This window comes from Tachypleus tridentatus, chromosome 7 (genome assembly GCF_004210375.1).
Source record: "Tachypleus tridentatus isolate NWPU-2018 chromosome 7, ASM421037v1, whole genome shotgun sequence".
Classification (NCBI taxonomy): domain Eukaryota; kingdom Metazoa; phylum Arthropoda; class Merostomata; order Xiphosura; family Limulidae; genus Tachypleus; species Tachypleus tridentatus.
Window position 1 is genome coordinate 63,188,635 of NC_134831.1, and position 18,621 is coordinate 63,207,255.

Genomic DNA, 18,621 nt, shown 5'->3' on the forward strand with positions numbered 1-18,621 from the left:
TTTTTAAATACATTTAATGTGAAGTTCGAGATCAATGATTCACGTTGCTGATTAGTTCTGTGTTTCTCAAGACTATTAAAATAAATTATTTTATTTGAAATTTTCCAGAATTACCATAGTTAGTAAATCATATCATAAAATATAAAATATCATAGTTTGTAAATCATATCATAAAATATAAAATATCATAGTTTGTAAATCATATCATAAAATATAAAATATCATAGTTTGTAAATCATACCATTTAATATAAAAGAAATAATGTCAACTGCTGAGCATTTCTAATTATTATTCAAATATGCTAAGTTTCGTAGGTCATTGATAGAGGGCAACTGTAAAGTTTGATGGAACATGGACTTGGAAACTAGTTTTTATTCAAGTACATCTAGACGGGAGGTTTACTGAGATGTATCAGTTAATTATGTTCCTGGGATAAATACTTGTTTTTTTTAATTACAACCATGAGCTTTTGTGGCACAGTGTCATTGACTTCGCTTCTTTCTTTTTGCGTCAAATTGTTTACTCACCGCTAAATGGAAACGTATTATTTAATTTGTCGTAACTCTTAACCTCCGTGTTTACAATAGAGTGAATAGACTGTAAGAGCAAGTGTAATAATAAATGGTACGATGTAATGTGATTTCCGAATAGGTGTAGTTTCAAAAGTATGAGAATTGTTGCTCTTAACTTAGCAGTACTGAAACATGTTAATCAATATTGCTATATACTTACACTTTATGACGGTATGTTTACCTCTTTAACACTCCCACAGTTTAGTATCGGCTCGTGTGTTGCGTGTATGTAATAGTGCATATTGGCAGTGGTTTGATTGTGAAAACCTCTCTGATCAAGCTGTTCGATATATTGTACATGCTGTGATTCAGATGAAACAGTTTTTAACTTGTCGGATGAAACGTTACGATATAGCCCTGTATGAGTGACAGTCCTGGCTATTATATATTAGATATATTAGTTTCTTACTTGTACAGTATTAAACGTACTCTGTAAGAGCAATAACAAAGGTACCCGATCCAGGCATGCCATTTAACTCTTTGGCTTCATGTTGACGTCGGGCGTATTCATTCACCAGCCTAAAGCAAGTAGTGAGGAGAAAAATAGAAATGGGTCTTAACTTCATAACAAAAGAGAAAAATAATTAATTAATTGGGGGGGGATATATCGAAAAACTGAGTTCCACAGTGACGGCCCGGCATGGTCAAGCGTGTTAAGGCGTGCGACTCGTAATCTGAGGGTCGCGGGTTCGCATCCCCATCGCGCCAAACATGTTCGTCCTTTCAGCCGTGGGCGTTATAATGTGACGGTCAATCCCACTATTCGTTGGTAAAAGAGTAGCCCAAGAGTTGGCGGTGGGTGGTGATGACTAGCTGCCTTCCTTCTAGTCGTACACTGCTAAATTAGGGACGGCTAGCACAGATAGCCCTTGAGTAGCTTTGTGCGAAATTCAAAAAAACAAACAAACCACAGTGACAACAGTGGGAAAGTCGGAAAACGTTCGATACTAACAAACATACAGACCCGAGCCGCTTTATAGTAGAGATTTGCGTATCCTAATATAGTAGTGTGTTGCCGCATATATGAGCCGTAGCACGACTGAGATGCATTTATTTCGTATCTAGCCAATTCCCTACGTATTCCGATCGTTCAATAGCGCAATGCCGATACGTATTGACTTACTGCTGGATAAAAATGTTACGGACCCCTTTTCGCGGAAGGATATTTGTTTAAAGAAATTGCAGAACATAGTTAATGAGATGATCAAGGGAAGGTCAGCAGTATGTGGACGTAAAATAACTTAAATAGTATTCTCTTCACATATAGGACTGCCAGTGTTTACAGACTGGTCAAATACCATTATTAGGTCTGACAAGTGTCGCCTTAGAATAGCTTAAAATTAGATACAGCTATGCATAGGTTGCTCTTGTGCAGTTTTGCACATAATATCTGAACAAATAAACTCCTACAATAAGAATTTTAAACTTTATAAAGTATATAGTAAAGCAAAGGTTAAAATCTCATTAGTACCATGGAGGCCTGTTGACACTAATCATACGAGATGGAGAGAGTAAAATGTACAAATGAACGTGCTCTTAAACATTACTGAATTAGAACGATAATGAATAGAACATACGTCTCTGAAAACGTCAAATGTCTAATTTAAGTAGTAACTATAGTGAATGGGTTCAAATAAACGATATTAATTTACACAAACTGCTGCTTTCACCTTTATTTCGGACACTAAGACTTCATACAGGGGTCAACCCACCGAAACGTAATCACAAACAATAGTATTGTTTCGTTCAAATCTTGCTTTCTCTCCACTAACAGGTCCATCATCTTTAACACCTTTCTCTTACATGTAAAGTAGGCGATAAAACTATATTGACCCAATAAAATATTCGGGCGAAAATCACTTTTATATTTTATAATGCGTAAACACAGTTGCTCCTAACAATAATAACATTAGTGTTGTGTGTACATATGTCGCAATTGATTTTTTTAATGCAGGAAAAACTTTAAAATGGACGGTATACACAGGTTTAGTTTTCTGACGACCGTTACAGTGCAGTCATGTAAGATGAAAGTCTTGTATAAATAATAACACATCCTTTTTATATGCTATGTGAAACGAATTCTGCTCTATCATGTTTTATTTTCTTTTGGGTCCTGAGTCACTGTCTGAATAAAGAACATGTTGAGGATGGTAATCTACGCTAAGAGTATATTTTTTCTACTGTTGAGAGTTCAAAGGTAACCCTTTTATTCACTCTAAAATAACTAGCTATATTTAGCTCTCAGTTTCTTCCACAAGAAGACTTTTAAGTCTCGTGATCAACTTTTTTTGAAAAAAAAAAAAGTTTCGTGTAGACTTACAGCTCTACAGGTCACGTGATATATACATACTACAAACCCGAAGAAATGAGAACATGAAAAACATTTTATGAAGCATGCAACTATGGATAAAGATTGAAGATGGCGTTGCACCTTGTACGGTATCACATAACAGTAGCGTTTCATGTATATTAACTACATACAAAAAACTCAACGAGTTTGAGGGAGGAATGTGTGTCCCATATATTCTCCAATAGGGAAACAACTTTAGCAAAACATTCGAATTCCAGTACTTTTACTTTGAAGGGCATGGAAGTGGTGAAATTTATTTCAGTGTGTGTATATCTATATGCTTTATTCTAATATATGTTGTTACAGCATATACACACATACGCATGCAAAGGTTTATTTATATATTCTTTTTAATTGAAAGGGCAAGGGTACTGGTTGGGCCTTTCGTTTCTTTCTGGATTTACAAACTGGCGAGTGGGATTAAAGCCCGTGCGATACTGCAAAATATTACCAGCGCTTTAAGATGTGGTATGTTATAAGAGTGACAGTCAGTTCCTTAGTGTGGATGATTGATGATATGTGGTGCTGCTGACTGCCTGCCTTTCTTGTAGTCAGTAGTTCAAAATCAAAACCCATTTGCAGATCACTGTACAATAAATTTGCCATAAATGCAAGTTTAATTCCAAAGGCCAAAATATACGAATATGATAGGAATGCGATATCAGTACAACCACTTTAGTTTGTGTTAATATTATAGGTCTTCGTCACCCGCTGGTACAGCGGTAAGTGTACGGATTTACACCGCTAAAATCAGAGGTTCGATTCCCCTTGGTGGACTCACCAGATAGCATGATGTGGCTTTTCTATAAGAAAGTACACATTACGCCTTCAGAGGTGAGTGTGCAGTGCTGTGGGTTAGAATCTGTTTGGTTCGCGCCCTATTTCCTCCAAAAGGGGAGGAGAGCAGTCCGCATTTGGTGGATATGAGAACATTATAAGAGTGAGAGTGATATCCTGCTGTTCGATTAAAGTAGCTCACGACTTGGTGGTGGTAAATAGTTGCTTTCCCTTCATCCTGTTACTTGAAACTTGGGGCTAGCATAGGTAGTCTTGCGTAAAATTTAACAAACAATAAGATGTCTTCATTGTTATAGAAGAAAACGAGTCTACGCACATACTCAAGCGTCTCTCGCTTATATGACAGACTCCTTGAAAACTCGATCGAACTCTTTAATAAAAACAACGACGACCTAATGAGCAACTTAGAAAGGTATATCGTACATGATGGACAAAATTGGAAGTACCTCTCGTCATTAAATAATATAACTAACATTATTAAAGCGACAAATTAGTGCTAGGCGTGACAGAACGTTTCCGACACATTTATAAATTTATTTTTAAAAAGCGTTTTTATTGTATATATACACAGATAAATTTGTGTATATTACATTAGTACTGCAGTGGTCTGTAGTGTGAACTATTGCGTAAATCTACATCAGCGATTTATATGTAATTACGTAGAATTGATTATATTAGCACATACCATGGACAAGGCTGTAAAAAGACTGCGAAATTTTATTTACGGACGCTAAGAAAATAAATCTAACATTATGTAAGTGTGAGAAATATATCTGGAAACATTCTGTGTGATTAAGCAAAACCTCAGCAACCTGAACACAACATTAATGTGGGCCCCCCGCTAGGACAGCGGTAAGTCTCCGTGTTTACAACGCTATAATTACGGGTTCGATATCTCCGCGACACACACACACATTAGTGTGGAGATGTAGAGTCGGTAGGTAGATGGGTTTGGCATTTTATGGCGCAAAGCAAGTAGACTCTCTGCGCCGAGATGTAGGGCCATCTTGCAATTAAAAACTCGACCAAACTACAACACCAAGAACATGTAAACAATAAAAATTATCAAAAATAATCCTAGAAGAAAAAAATAAAGCATGGAATCTGAAACATCTGATACAGCAATAAGAATGAAAGAACAAAAATATACAGCAAATGTTTTTGTTGTGTGTAATAGAACTCGGCCTTCCGTGATAATGTTATCAATAAACTTTCACATGGAATAGATATTGATTTTATAGGAATAACCAGTTTAACGTTGACTAACTGTAACAGCTAATCATCTTACATTTTTTCTTCGGGTCTGATACTATGAAACAACTTTCTTTAAAATCAACATTAAATCTTTTCTGTCATTTTTAGGGCCAATTATTTACTCTCTTAATGTATAAGGAGTCCCACAAAATGTGCACATTTTATTCTCCCCCCCCCAAAAAAAAAGTACGAAAACTGGGTAATTACCAAATAACGAATGCATTTATTCGAAGACTAAGTTTCCGTAATCCATTTTTACATCACATGCACAGCGTGGGCCACACACTAGCCTGCATTCGGTCTTCCATCTGGTTCATCACTTCAGGGAATGGTTGTAGGGGGATGTTTCGAATCCCTAGTCGGATATTGTCCTTGAGCTCATTAATAGTTCGAGGTTTGGGTTATCTAAAAGGCATAGTTTATGCAAACCCCGAGCTTTGGACTATTAATAATCTCAAAGACAGTATCCGCCGGGAGATTCGGAACATTCCTTTACAAACATTACTTGGTGTGATAGATCAAGAACGAAGGGGAAACAGTCCCCAGTAACACTCCACTGGGTAGCCACATCAGTCAGATTCCTGGGTTTAACCTAAAATCCTGTTCTAACTTGGACTGAGCATATAAATGAAATAAGAAATAAAATCTGGCAAAGTGTGAATTATTTACAACGACCGACTGGCAACAACAGGGTACTACAGTCGAAATCATACTCAAAATTATAAAGTCTACATACGTCCAAAAGCAGAGAATGCCAACCCAGCATGAGTTGGAAGTAACCAAAACACTGAAAACAAGCTGTAAACAATACAGAAGTCAATAATCACTAAAGAATTCAGAGCTTTTAGATACAAAAACACAACATGTTTACATAATTACGCAATCATTTTTTTGTTGTCAGATAGACTTCAAAACGGCTCGATAAATTACTTTCGTAAAAATCTTCACAAAAATGAATCATTACGAACGCTGAAAAATTTTATTATACATGATAATAAGAGACCTAAGTACTTCTCACCACTGAATCTAGTAAACTCATAAGGAGTGGCTATCTTCTACTGGACAAACTGGTAACAAGACACGGTGTTAATTTTATTTTAAAAGAGCCAATTTATGTGAAAATAGGATTAGTGCTATATGTTTTCAGTTGGTATTTATGGAACTGTGAACAAAACTTTATATTGACAGTGAACAAAGAAAAAGAGAAGTCTATATCAGAAAAATTCGAGTTATATATTCATGGATATCGCGTGAGGAGAGAGGGTCACTCGCGTGTACCAGTAACGTATGCAGTGATTGTTACCAGACCGTATTCTGCTTAAAAATTGATGTTGACTTCATCCAACATTCGAGACCCAAACCACTAGTCAAGGTCCAGGTGTACTCGAGCATCCCAGGTTACATGCCAAACATCATGAAGCGATGAACAGTATGGCTGTCTGAAGCAGGCTCCTGTTGGTAAATGTGAAGCTTACGTTTAACAGGAGGTGTGAAAATGGATCATGGAAACAAATTTTATTATTAGATTTTAAATAAATGCATTCATTATTTGGTAATCACCAGATTTTGTACTTTTTTGGACCACCAAGTGCACACACACACACACACACATGTATGTATGTGGATATGGTTTCACAGGCTATGTTTTGATCAGTAGGCCCACCACACGTGCGGACCTCTTTGTACGGGTAAAGCAGAGGAAAAATACTGATGTAGAATAAAAACACAAGAATCAATAAAACACTTCAGACCACCACACAAGACAATACACATGTATGTGTTTTTGCGTTAGCCAATAATAGAAAGACTTAGTTTTCGTTTTGAAAATAAGCGTGGGAAAAGTTAGTAACTAAACCGTTTATTATTGAGTTTTATAAATAGTTAAATACTAAAAAGTGTAATGAAAACTAAGAGTATTCTTGAAAAACTTAACGCTTAACTGTTAGACGTATTTGTTTTATAAGTTGTTATGTAAATCAAATTCCCCATTAAAGAAGTTACTGCTATTAAATAAGTGCCCCCCGCTAGTACAGCGGTATGTCTTTAGATTTACAACGCTAAAATCAGGGGTTCGATTTCCCTCGATGGGCTAGCAGATAGCCCAGTGTGGTTTTGCTATAAGAAAAAAAAACACACACACACACACACACATTAAATAGGTAGGTATCGCTAATGTTATTTCTTACAGGGAATAATACTTTTAAGTGTTTACCTATTATTATAATATCCAATAAGACATAATTAAGAAAGTAAAGAAAGAAAAAAGTGGGATTACATGTTTTGGGAAATCAACTGAATACTGTCAAAACAAAAAAAAAAATATCTATGCTGCTTCAGATAACACAACCATGATGTTTTCTGGAAGACGTTCAAACTTCATTCTTTGAGGATCCCATGTTAATCAGAGAATAAAACTTGTTAGTTTACACGCAACCAGCTGACATATTGGATATGACACTGCGAATCAGTAGAAAACAGCTTAAACAGTATATCTTTCAGTGATTCATAATAGTTTTATGTTGAAGTGTAAGCTTTCGATAAAAAAAAAGTGTTACATGAGAGCTGGTAATCGTTGCGAGGTTACTTCCAGAGTAACTCGTGCACTTGTCAGGAGATTAAAAGAACGTTGAGTAATGTTTCTCAGCTACAAACAAGACTATTTTACAAGATGAAATGTTAAATCCCAGCTTCGACCTAAGATTTCGGGCTTAATAACTATTTTATTGATGAAAACAATAATTAAAAAAACAAGCCCAGATATACGTGTATATCTTTTAGTATAATAATAATTGAAATGTTAAATTACAACAAATACATTGTTGAAGGTATGAATTAAAACATGTACGTAAACATATGATTTTCTCTGTTTCAAATATGTGATGGGTGAAAGAGATCTTCAGATTTTTCACTTCTCAGTTTTGAATACTGGTGGGTGTACTGATTTCATATATCAGGCAGATATAAAAGGGGTTAATACTGCGTATTACCACGTGCGGTTCATGAGCTAAGAGCAACTCGTACACCGAGATATAGAGAAAGGTTGCACCATACGACTTTCTATTTATTGTAACATCTGGCTTGTCTAGTCTTTGTTGTACTTGTAATAAGTTTCGCAATAAAAATATATATATTCAGAACCACGAAATGTATACTGTTCATATAACACAGTTTATTTGGCTTTTATGTATATATTGTCAGACACATGTATGGTTTACTTTCATGATTGAAGATATTTTACCATTTGTTGCATGCTTCTGTTAGATATTAGAGATGTCACTTTGTTGGATTCGGATATTGAAGTATAATAAATATCACTAAGGAATAGTTACTTAAACGACTTTAACCATTTTAGAATTCCACTGAGAACCTGTTCTCTGCTCCTTGGAAATGGTAAGTTAAATTGTATATCAGCTTGTTGAAATGGTAAATATCTTAAAAGTATAGACGCCAACGGTTACCGTTGTGTATTTCCCTCGAATACGTTGAAATGATGTATCAGTTTCGTAAAATATGGACATCGTACAAGGAAGTGGTAACGTGAAATGTCTTTTAGGATACTGTGGCACTGAGTTACTTTTGAAATGATTGGAAAGCGTCGTATGAGTAATGCTATCCTGTGTCTGTGTGAATACATATTCAGATACGCATGACAGACGCGCTGATAACATTATATAATCAGGTTGTGAAATTAATTGTTTCATAATTAAATGCTTCAGACTTAGGCGGTTTTTTGAAAGCACTTACATTGAAGCCGTGATAGATTCATGAAACTTCATGGTAACTTAAGTTCTTGTTATCATGCCCTTAATGGCACAGCGGTATGCCTGCGGAGTTACAACGCTGGAAACAGGGTTTTGATATCCGTGGTGGGTAGAGTACAGATAGCCCATCATGTACTTTGTGTTTAAGGAAAAAAAAATCTTCCTATCATACCTTTCCCTATTATGTGATACGTTTTTACGATGTAGTTAGTAGGATAGTCCAGAGATAATAGGATTTGATGCATCTTAAATATAATGTACTTATATAAGTATTTTAGTTAATATCAGAGCTGTAGCAAAAGCAATTTCAGCGATGAAATAAATCAATTTGCGTTGACCTATAACCTGTTACATTCTTATTTACAATTCTACCGAGCCACTGTATTTTTACCAAGATAAAAACTGCTGTCGTGAAGTGAATATACTGTACAAATACACATAAAGGGGAAGACTAGGTATAAAAATTGGATTTAATGCTATTTGTTTTTAATTTAAAAATTAAACTTTGTTTTGTTTTACCTTAATTTCCCCTTATGAATTTTACTTATTTTTTAACTTTTTACCGGATGTTCGGCGCAGGTAGCCTTGTTGCTTTGCGCCATAAAACGCCTAACCGACCAATCAACCATATAAAGAGAAAGACTGAGATTTTGTGAGTGATTTTAAAAATTTCTATTTTAAAAGCTCAAAAACCACGAAAATATATTGACGTACCACGGCATGTAAATATTACAAAATATACTATAGAAAGCAAAGTTGTTAGCAAAAAAAAGAAATACTGTTGTATATCTTCTATTTCGAATTTGTTCCTCATACGTTTTCACATTTCTTGATCAGTCAACACCAAACTTCACAAAGTACTACAGAATGACATGAAGAAGGTTATAGAGGGGGAGGATAGACCGTTCTTCTACTTTCATAATAATAGAACTCTTGAAGACTATGCCTTTCTATTTAGTATTGGTATCTTTACGTAATTTATTGCACTTTTAATATTTATTACGTTACGAATGTAATAAAATATTGGGAAAAATTAATTAGCTCAGAGCATCTTCATATTCTACTGTAGAAAATTGTACTGAAAAAATGTTCGCATCATGATATTAAATTTTCAGTGCATTACAGTTGAATACAGAACTAGAGTAAAGTATGCAATCTTACAAACACTATGGATGTATAGTATTACATAAACAACGAATAAAAATGGAAATATGGGATTGCTCAATTTGTACTATACAAAAACAAATTGCACCAGAGTACAGTCGCATGTCACCCAACCATTCAGGTAGTTCCACGTCAGCATAATATTTTTTTAAAGCACAGGTGGCCGTATTTTTTTCCCAGCAGAACTGTGGTGATTGCATTCATAACTTTCGTTAAGCTACATTTATTGAATTCCAGCCAAAAGAGCGAAACGGTTTAACATAAATGCAGTGACTGAGTGAAAACGTAATTAATTGTTTTTAATATCTATGAAATGATTGTCACTTGTGTAGTAGTTAAAAATAAATAAACAATTAAAATCCAACTTTTGTTTTTTGGTACACAAAATGTTGAAGCCTTTAATGGCTTCCTATTAATAAACAGCCCACATGTTACGACGTTTCCACGTTATCTTCTGGAGCCTAGGCTTAGGTTCGTTTATTCTGTACGCTCAGTAAGACGCCATTAACCATTTGAGTTAATCTTATTTCGAGGGAGCCTAGAATGTTTCTCCGTTAGATTAATTAATATTATCTTAATAAACAGATATGTGCTAAAATATATATATTTAGTGGGGCTGGCATAAGTTAGATTACAGTAAATATGATGTATCCAGCCACATCCTTACCCATTCATGATATGTATAGTCTTCTTAAGCCTTTAATTAGTACCACACGTGTAGTTCAATAATTTCGCAGATAATTTATGTATCGGTAGAACCCAGTCAAGTAACTTCGTTAACATTTTTAGTTTTCACTGTAGACTTTTATTTTAATTTGATACTGAAATTACACAAGTCTTGTTTGCTTGTTCGGAAGAGCTGTTTCATAGGATGGAGTTCTAGAATCTGGGAGATTGCATGGTACGTAAAAGGATTCGTGTGTGTGTGTTTAATATATATATATATATAAAGAGAGAGAGAGAGAGAGAGAGCTTAACAACTGACAAATAGGAAAGAAGCTTCAGATAGATAGGTTATACCTGTGTTTTGACGTTATTTATGAATTGCATTTTTTTTATGACTCCTAAAATTTTTATTTCATGATTGCTTTTACATTGATCTCTCATAAGACCAGTTCTTCTCTAAAAGAGTATCTTAAAGCACTTAATCACATGAAGAAAAGCATGTTTCAACAGATCCGATCTTTTGTTTGCTATGGTGGTTTCGGTTTAAAGAAACCTTATTTGCATGCAATTGTTGTATATATTTTTACCGATTTTGTTTTCGTTTCTCACGCATTGCTAAACAAACGACAGTGTGTGTATAATAAGTTTGTTTGTTTGTTTTTAGTTCAGTGCTAGTAATTTCGAATAAGTATGAAATAATATGTATACATTTTTCATATTACTTGTATAAAGAAAAAATTTTGAACTGTTCTGATACCTCATAGCCATGAATATGACAAGTAGAATGTCACGTTGTATTTACATCTACATACATGGTTGGATGTGAGAACGTAGTAGCCAATCAACCGTCGTCGCTGATTCACGTGTTGCCCCTCCCTCAACTGAAATTATAATATACTGCAACATTTCAACCATAACCAGTTGCTTCATACGCTAAAATATAGTACTTGCACTATGACTACGATGTTAGATGATAATACAAAACTGAATGTTGGCCAGAGAAGAGGGTAAAAGATAATTTATTACTGATAATCATGAATTGTAGGATCTAAAGATAGCAACACTGTGTACATAAAATAGTGCAAAGAAGGAAACATTTGTGGAAATGCAATTGCTTCTTTAAACTAGATTGTACCAGTTTGAATAAGGATGTCCAGACACAAGTTTGAAGAGCTGTTCCAAATTATGGCCTGCCACTAAGAATCGGGCCATCAGTACAGAACAGTAATTATCTATCTGTGTAACGTAATGCGTGTTGTTTCACTATGCTCACTGCATGTAAGCGTATTATATATATATATATTGACATATATTCTCTCTCCCTCTTCCACATACACGTAAACGTGGGAGATACTTGAGATATTCCGTGAATGTGAACAAGTATATTGAAATTATACCCTATTTTGCAGTCTGTATTCTTATCTTTTGTAACTCCTTTGGGTATTACAATGGTTAAAGTTATAAAGTTTTCGTCAGTTATTTTAATTTTTGAGTCTGTTTCCTGAAGAACAGATGATGAGATTCTGTCTTCTAATTGTTGAGCTTACCATATTTGTGGAAAAACCAACTAACCTCAAACCCTTTCTTTTTGCAATGCTTCAGGGTCGTCATGTCATGCCCATGATAGTATTACAGGTCTTTTATCAAAGTGGCCTGGATTTGCAATCGTGGCTATGGTATCAAAACCCATACACAAACAAGCTTGCCCCTTCAGCCTTAAAAGACATTATAATGTGATGGTCAGTCCCATTATTTATTGATAAAAGAGTAGCACAAGAGTTGGTAGTGGGTGATGATGACTATATGACAGTCTTTCACTGCTAAATTAAGTATGGTTAGTGCAGATAGCCCTTATGTCGCTTTGCATAAAATCTAAAGGAAAACCCTTTGGTCTATCACTTTCATATTAGATATGGCTAGTGTAGATAATCTATACCTCTAGTATACAGCTAGTAGCAAAGTTCAACAAACAATGAAAGCAGTTATAAATATGTTAGTAATTGATCATAAACAGCATAACAGAGCCTAGAAATGTTTGAGATTGTGAACTAGGCATTACTGATACTTACAAAAGCATAGTTTGTTATATGATACTGTAGTTTAAGTGATTATTTGGTGTTAAAGAGAATATAACAATCTATAAAATAATTTCTTTTAGTTTTATTTGCTTATTAAATAACCAGACAGGCTTTAAAGTACCCATTTGATAGTATGGGGTGAGTGATTGTACTTTCTTATCCTTTTGAAAGGAACACCATCACATTGATTGAAAGAAAGGCAACTTATTGTGAATGTGGCTATATCATTCACAGCTATCTTAATATTGTCTGTGCAGTTCATTTTGATGTTCTAAATTTATAGCAATAATTTGTATAACCAAAAATGACCAACTATATACTTCCTGGGCACTTTATTAGGACTTTCATCTGTTATTGGGGTGGATCATCTCTTGCAGTGATGATAGCTTGGACTCAACATAGTATGTAGACTCTGCAAGATGCCAGATGTCTTGTTTGGTCAAGACTTTTGCCCATTTGATGAACAGAATAGTGCATGCAGTTGGTTCACAGATACTGATATTATACAGGTGACTGTGATGTCCATAGTTCATCCTGAGGTTGTACAGTGAGTTGTCACAACCATATTTCACAAAAATGTAAAGGAGGTTACATTATCATTTTGGAAAAATCATTGTCCATAATGTTGGAATTGCATAATTGCAAATCAGGTATAATTGTCAACAATTTCTAAGCACATTAGCAAATCTCATTCATCCTTCTAAAGTAATTTAGTAACCTCACCACAATGGTATTGTTCAAACTATAACACCACCTCCAGCAACCTGCACAATTAAAATAATACAAGCATGTTTAACTGTATTTAATTTTCAGAATTTCATATTTTAACATATTTTCTATCTTTTACTGTTTACAAAAAATGGTTCAATGCAACTCATGTTACATCACAATTTACATATGAGGATTGCATAATTGAGGAGAACAGTTTAGTAAAATTATCTTTGTATAAAAGGACTTTATTCAACATCAGATAGGGCACAAAGGAGATGAAACTCTTGTAGTGCAGTAATTCAGTTACAAAAGATTGCTGAAAACTTTAAAAATGTATTACTTATAAGTTATAGAAGCTTCACAATAAGCATTATTATTTCTTCTGTTATATCATGGAAACAGCTAAAAATGGAATTTAAAAATAATTGTGAAACTGAAGTTTTGCTGTTCATTTGAAACTTTCTCTAAATATAAGCTGAATATACTTAAGGATATATAAATTAAAGTACATTTTATTTTAGAGTATAAATGTTTTCAGAGCTATTTCTTATGCTTGTTGTGACAGGGTTGGATGTGTTTCTAAGGTTTCAGAGTTTGCTGCTAGTTGCCATAAGAATAAGTTCCTGGGAATTTGTAATCAAGGGAGTTTTATTGGAGAGTGCTCTGTCTTTGTACAGATAGCACATACACCCATATTAAAGTAATACAAAAATCATGTGGTTTTTCTTCTCTACAGGTCATCAGAAGCTACATATATGTCGCTTTTTAACTATCCAGATTATCCTAAAGTCAAAACCTGTGAATAGCCAAAACTGAAATTTATTTTCATTCATTATCATCATCTTTCTTCAGCACCTACATAGTTTTATCAATAATTATAATTTTATCACCATTTGATGGACTGAAAAAGGCTTTATAATCTTTGAACATCTATTTTATTATTATTATATGCAAAATTTTAACGGAAAAACAAAACCTGTAGTGATGTTATAACCCATATAGTTAGTATTCTTACAGAATTATGGTGTTCCTTTAAATGCTTAAGTAAAGGGTGAAACAGGATTTACCAGCTAATAATAGATGAAAATTAGATTACTCTAACATGTACAATACTCACTACTTTGTACACTGTACAATCAGTGTTTTAGGGTCATCATGTGCTAGATATGATGAGCTACCTGACATAGTCACTATATCTCTAGTGTATATGCAGCTTTTCAGCTCTTCAGAACACCCCAAAGTTGAAAATTGGCAAATAACCAAAATCGAGAATTCTTATTTTCATTTATCATCTTTTTTCAACAAGCCTAGTGCCTATCTAGTCCTAGCAGTAATTGTAATTTTACTATCATTAGATAGAGCAAAACAGTCTTCATATCTTTAACTACCTAGTTTATTATTATTATATTCAAGATTTATAAATCTTTAGAATACACTTTACAACTGAGAAAATTAAAATTTAAAATAATCAGAATTTCCAGTCATAAATTGTAAGTCTATTGTAAAATAGTCATAAAACTGGTATTCTAAAGTTAAATAAAGAAAACTTATAATGGTGAAAGCTGAGATTCTATTCAAACACCAAGCTTTTGGTAAACAATGTGGAGAAGCTAATAACATAGGTATTTTATTCTTCATATAAAGCTGAGATAGGTTAGTCTGCTATATAATCATTACACAAATTAAGTAATGTATTTACTTCCATTCCTGTCTTGTTTGTTTTCTTTTTTCAACTTCATTAGCCATCTCTGTTTAATGTTTTTATTCAGGAAAATTTTTTTCCTAATACTTGTTGGAGTGATGATGAAGTCCCACTGTTTGATTAGACAAGGGTAGACCAAGAGCTGACAATGGATTTTGTTGACTAATTGTTGTTCCTCTTGTCTGGTAGTTGAAGATTACGGGCAGCTATATGCATATAAAATTGCTTTGTGAAAAAGAAACACCCTGAAACTAAGATTTCTAAAATGGAGGAACTGCTGTACAATATATTCTTTGTTTTAGGAAACAATAAATATTGTAACAGGCTTTAAACAAATATATAACAGTTGTTTAAGATAGCATGGGTAATTTGAAAGTTAAGTTTTATTGGTTGTTGTTAAAACACTATATCAGTTTTTCTGCTATTACATTAATATGGTCATGTATCATATTCATTTGGTATTGACATAAATTTATCTCTCATTCTGTTTTTTTTTAATGTTCCAGTTTTGTTTTCCAGTATTTGTAAACACAGACTTAAACAACTTCAAAATATCAAAATCATTGAATCATTTCCATTGGAACTCTTTTACTCTTTGATTTGTAAATGAAAGAGAGTAACAGCTCTGTCATCACAGAGTTCAGTACCACATCTACATCATTATGGAGTAAAAATACTCTTCTAAAGTTGTACAAGTTTATTATCCCTCTAAGGCCTATGATATTAGGTATATCTGCCAAAGACATAAATTTGTACCATGTAAAGCTTAAAATTTTTCTTGTGGAAGCAAAGCTGCCACTCCCAGAATAAGAGTGTAAAAACAACAGATGTTTATTACAGTATTTATCGAATTGGATTATGAGAAAATCATGTTCTATCTTGCAATTAGCAACATAAATGCCTAAGTTTTAACTTAGTGATAGCATGAAGTTAAAAAGTTGCATTGAAAATATGCCAGTTACAATGATAGCATCGTGTATTATTTACTTAAGGGTTATTTAATTTTTTTATATTGTATAAAAGTACAATATTTAACACAAAATAATAAATTATAGATGGTTAGGTATGAAATCACTTGAAAGTACTGTTACTTTACCATGAAATATTCAGAAGTGCATTTATAATATGAACTTTCTCATGTTTAATTACCACTCTCATACAGTTTTGGTTCATAGTAATGTATCTTATTTAAATGTAACTGAATATATTCTTACAAATCAAACCATTCACTGTGTACCGTTTATTACAGTTTATGCCATTTAGTTTAAAATTCCTGAATGGTTTTAAAAAAAACTTGATTGAATAAATATTTGTTTCTGTATTCTAGTCTTTTTAGTATTACCTTTAGTGACATTATTTGTTTGTATAACTTGTATTGTTCTTCTTAAATGGTTTTCTTCAAAAGTTGTAGAGGAATCTGTCCCCCCCCCCAAGGCTATGAAAGTTTTAAAGCCCAAGGGAAAAATGTTGTAGAGAAAGCAACTCTGAAAAGTGAATATCTTTTGATTTAACTATCCAAATCGTAGTATTTCATATATGAAAAGTGTGAAAAACAGTTATGATTAAGTATTAGTAAGACCAGGGATTCTTTGCATTTTAATAATAAATATGCCATGATCACTAAGATATTGCAATTATATATTACCAAATTTTAGTAAAATTAATATTCTATTGCAACTTTAAAATTACATTATCCACTTCTCACATACACTTTAAAAACAAATGGATTATTAACAGTGGTCTTGTTCTTTGTAACATCTATAAATAAATAAAAAAAAAGTTTTATAGCTTTTATACTAAGAAAATATATAGAGGCTCAAATTAATTGGTTTTCTTGTCATCTTGCTACACAACAAAGTTGAAGGAAGTATATATTTGAAGTCATTAAATTATTAATATTTTACCTGAAATAAGTTGTAAATAAAATATCTGAATGTGGTTTGTTTGTTTTTTTCCATAAACAAATTACAAATGTCAGGAATAAATTAAGGGAATTAGCTTACCATGTAAAGTATATGATGGTTAGACCTACTTGTAAGTTCAGGGATGCACAATTTTCATTTTGTTTTATTGCTCTGTTTGTAAAACAAAACCAGATATTAATAGTCTCAATCTTTGCACAGTTCAGTAAAGTGAGATTATTTTAAAAAAGAAAAGGTACCAGGATATAATTACGTTCCTGGTTAATAGACACTAATAACTTATTACAAACTTATAATAATCACTAAACTTGTGTATCAATATTGTATATTCAAAGATTTGTGGTGTTATTAAAATTATTTTTGAAATTTTGATTTCTTTGATCTAACAGGATTTTTTTTAGCATGTAATTCCATATGCTCCATCTTTTCTAGCTCTTTATAATAAGCCCAACATGAATGTTTTTTGTCAAATACTGTCAGTGTTGTGAATGTAATACAAGGCCTAAATATTGTATATTTTATGTTTAAAGATTTGTGGTGCTATTAAAGTTGTTTCTTTTTGAAATATTGATTTATTTGATACCACTGTTTGTTTGTATTTGTCGTGTAATTCCCTACACTTCACCTTTTCTAGTTCTCTGAATAATCAGCTCAACATGAATGTTTCTTGACAAATGTTGTCAGTGTTGTGAATATAATTATATATTAAGCCTTAGCATTTGTGAATGGGTTCTTGGGAATATAATTTTATTCTTTAAAAAAATAAGCTCAGTGATTTGTAATATTTTATAATTTGTAATTTACATTTGAGATTAGTATTTTTTTATTGTTTTATGTAGCTCAGAAACTTGCTAAGAGTTGTTTTTTTTTGCAATGTGATAAAGCTCTAACATCTTTCTGCATATTTTTGAGCACTTTTACCTTTACTGTCAAGGACCCACTGCTTCACATTTGGTTCATGCACAGTCAGGAGCCTAATTTTAGCAACACATATGGAATGCAGAACTATTCTAAAACATTCAGGAAGACAGTTCACAACAATTTAATGATCGTCAAGCTGACTGTGAAGTAACAAGAAAAAGTTCACCTTTAAGGCTGTTACAAATACTGTTTATGATTCATGCTTTTCCAATTTTGAGAACCATTTTTGGAGTTTGGAAAAATCACTCTCACTTGGTTCTTGAAATGTAACTCACTGAACTCAACAAACACAATGTTTCTTTGAATTATGTCATTACAAATTTGTGTAATTAATACATGAAACTGCTTGTGAAACTCTTTAGAATTGAGGAAAACAAAAACTTGTGTTTCACAAGTATTTCATTTATTACTTACCATCTGATCACCTTTACTGGAAAAATCATGGTACTAATAAATTAAATATTTGAGGAATATCCAGTTGTCTTTGTTTTACTTAATTCATTTAAAATTAATATAACAGAAATGTAAAAGTATTTATTCCTCAGTTTTATATATATATAATTTGAATTGTTGTTTTTTCTGAGCATATTCTTAGAACAATCATTGAAAAAATAAATATATAAGTGCTATTTTAAGATGCCCTCTGCATCATATATTATTAACTTATGTAGTGTTAATGTTTTATCTATTATGGTATGTATTATTTCGGTATGCCACTAATT

General features: G+C 32.9%; 1 protein-coding gene and 1 long non-coding RNA gene across 6 annotated transcripts in view; one reads left to right on the top strand and one right to left on the bottom strand.

Moving 5' to 3' along the window:
• LOC143255821 (serine/threonine-protein phosphatase 2B catalytic subunit 2-like) overlaps positions 1–18,621 on the top strand; it is a 146,588-nt gene that overhangs the window by 13,403 nt on the left and 114,564 nt on the right. The window contains exon 1 of one of the 5 annotated variants that reach the window (XM_076512117.1): positions 8,220–8,364. The exons of the other annotated variants lie outside the window; for them this stretch is intronic. The gene's annotated coding sequence lies outside the window, so the exon portion shown is untranslated. Of the gene's footprint in view, positions 1–8,219; positions 8,365–18,621 lie in introns of those variants that run through there. 5 annotated transcript variants of the gene reach the window in all.
• LOC143255823 (uncharacterized) overlaps positions 12,787–18,621 on the bottom strand; it is a 32,181-nt gene continuing 26,346 nt past the window's right edge. Inside the window, exons 2-3 of the long non-coding RNA XR_013030854.1 lie at positions 15,054–15,262; positions 12,787–13,407 (exon numbers count right to left, since the gene is read on the bottom strand). This is a non-coding gene — a long non-coding RNA (uncharacterized LOC143255823). The remainder of the gene's footprint in view (positions 13,408–15,053; positions 15,263–18,621) is intronic.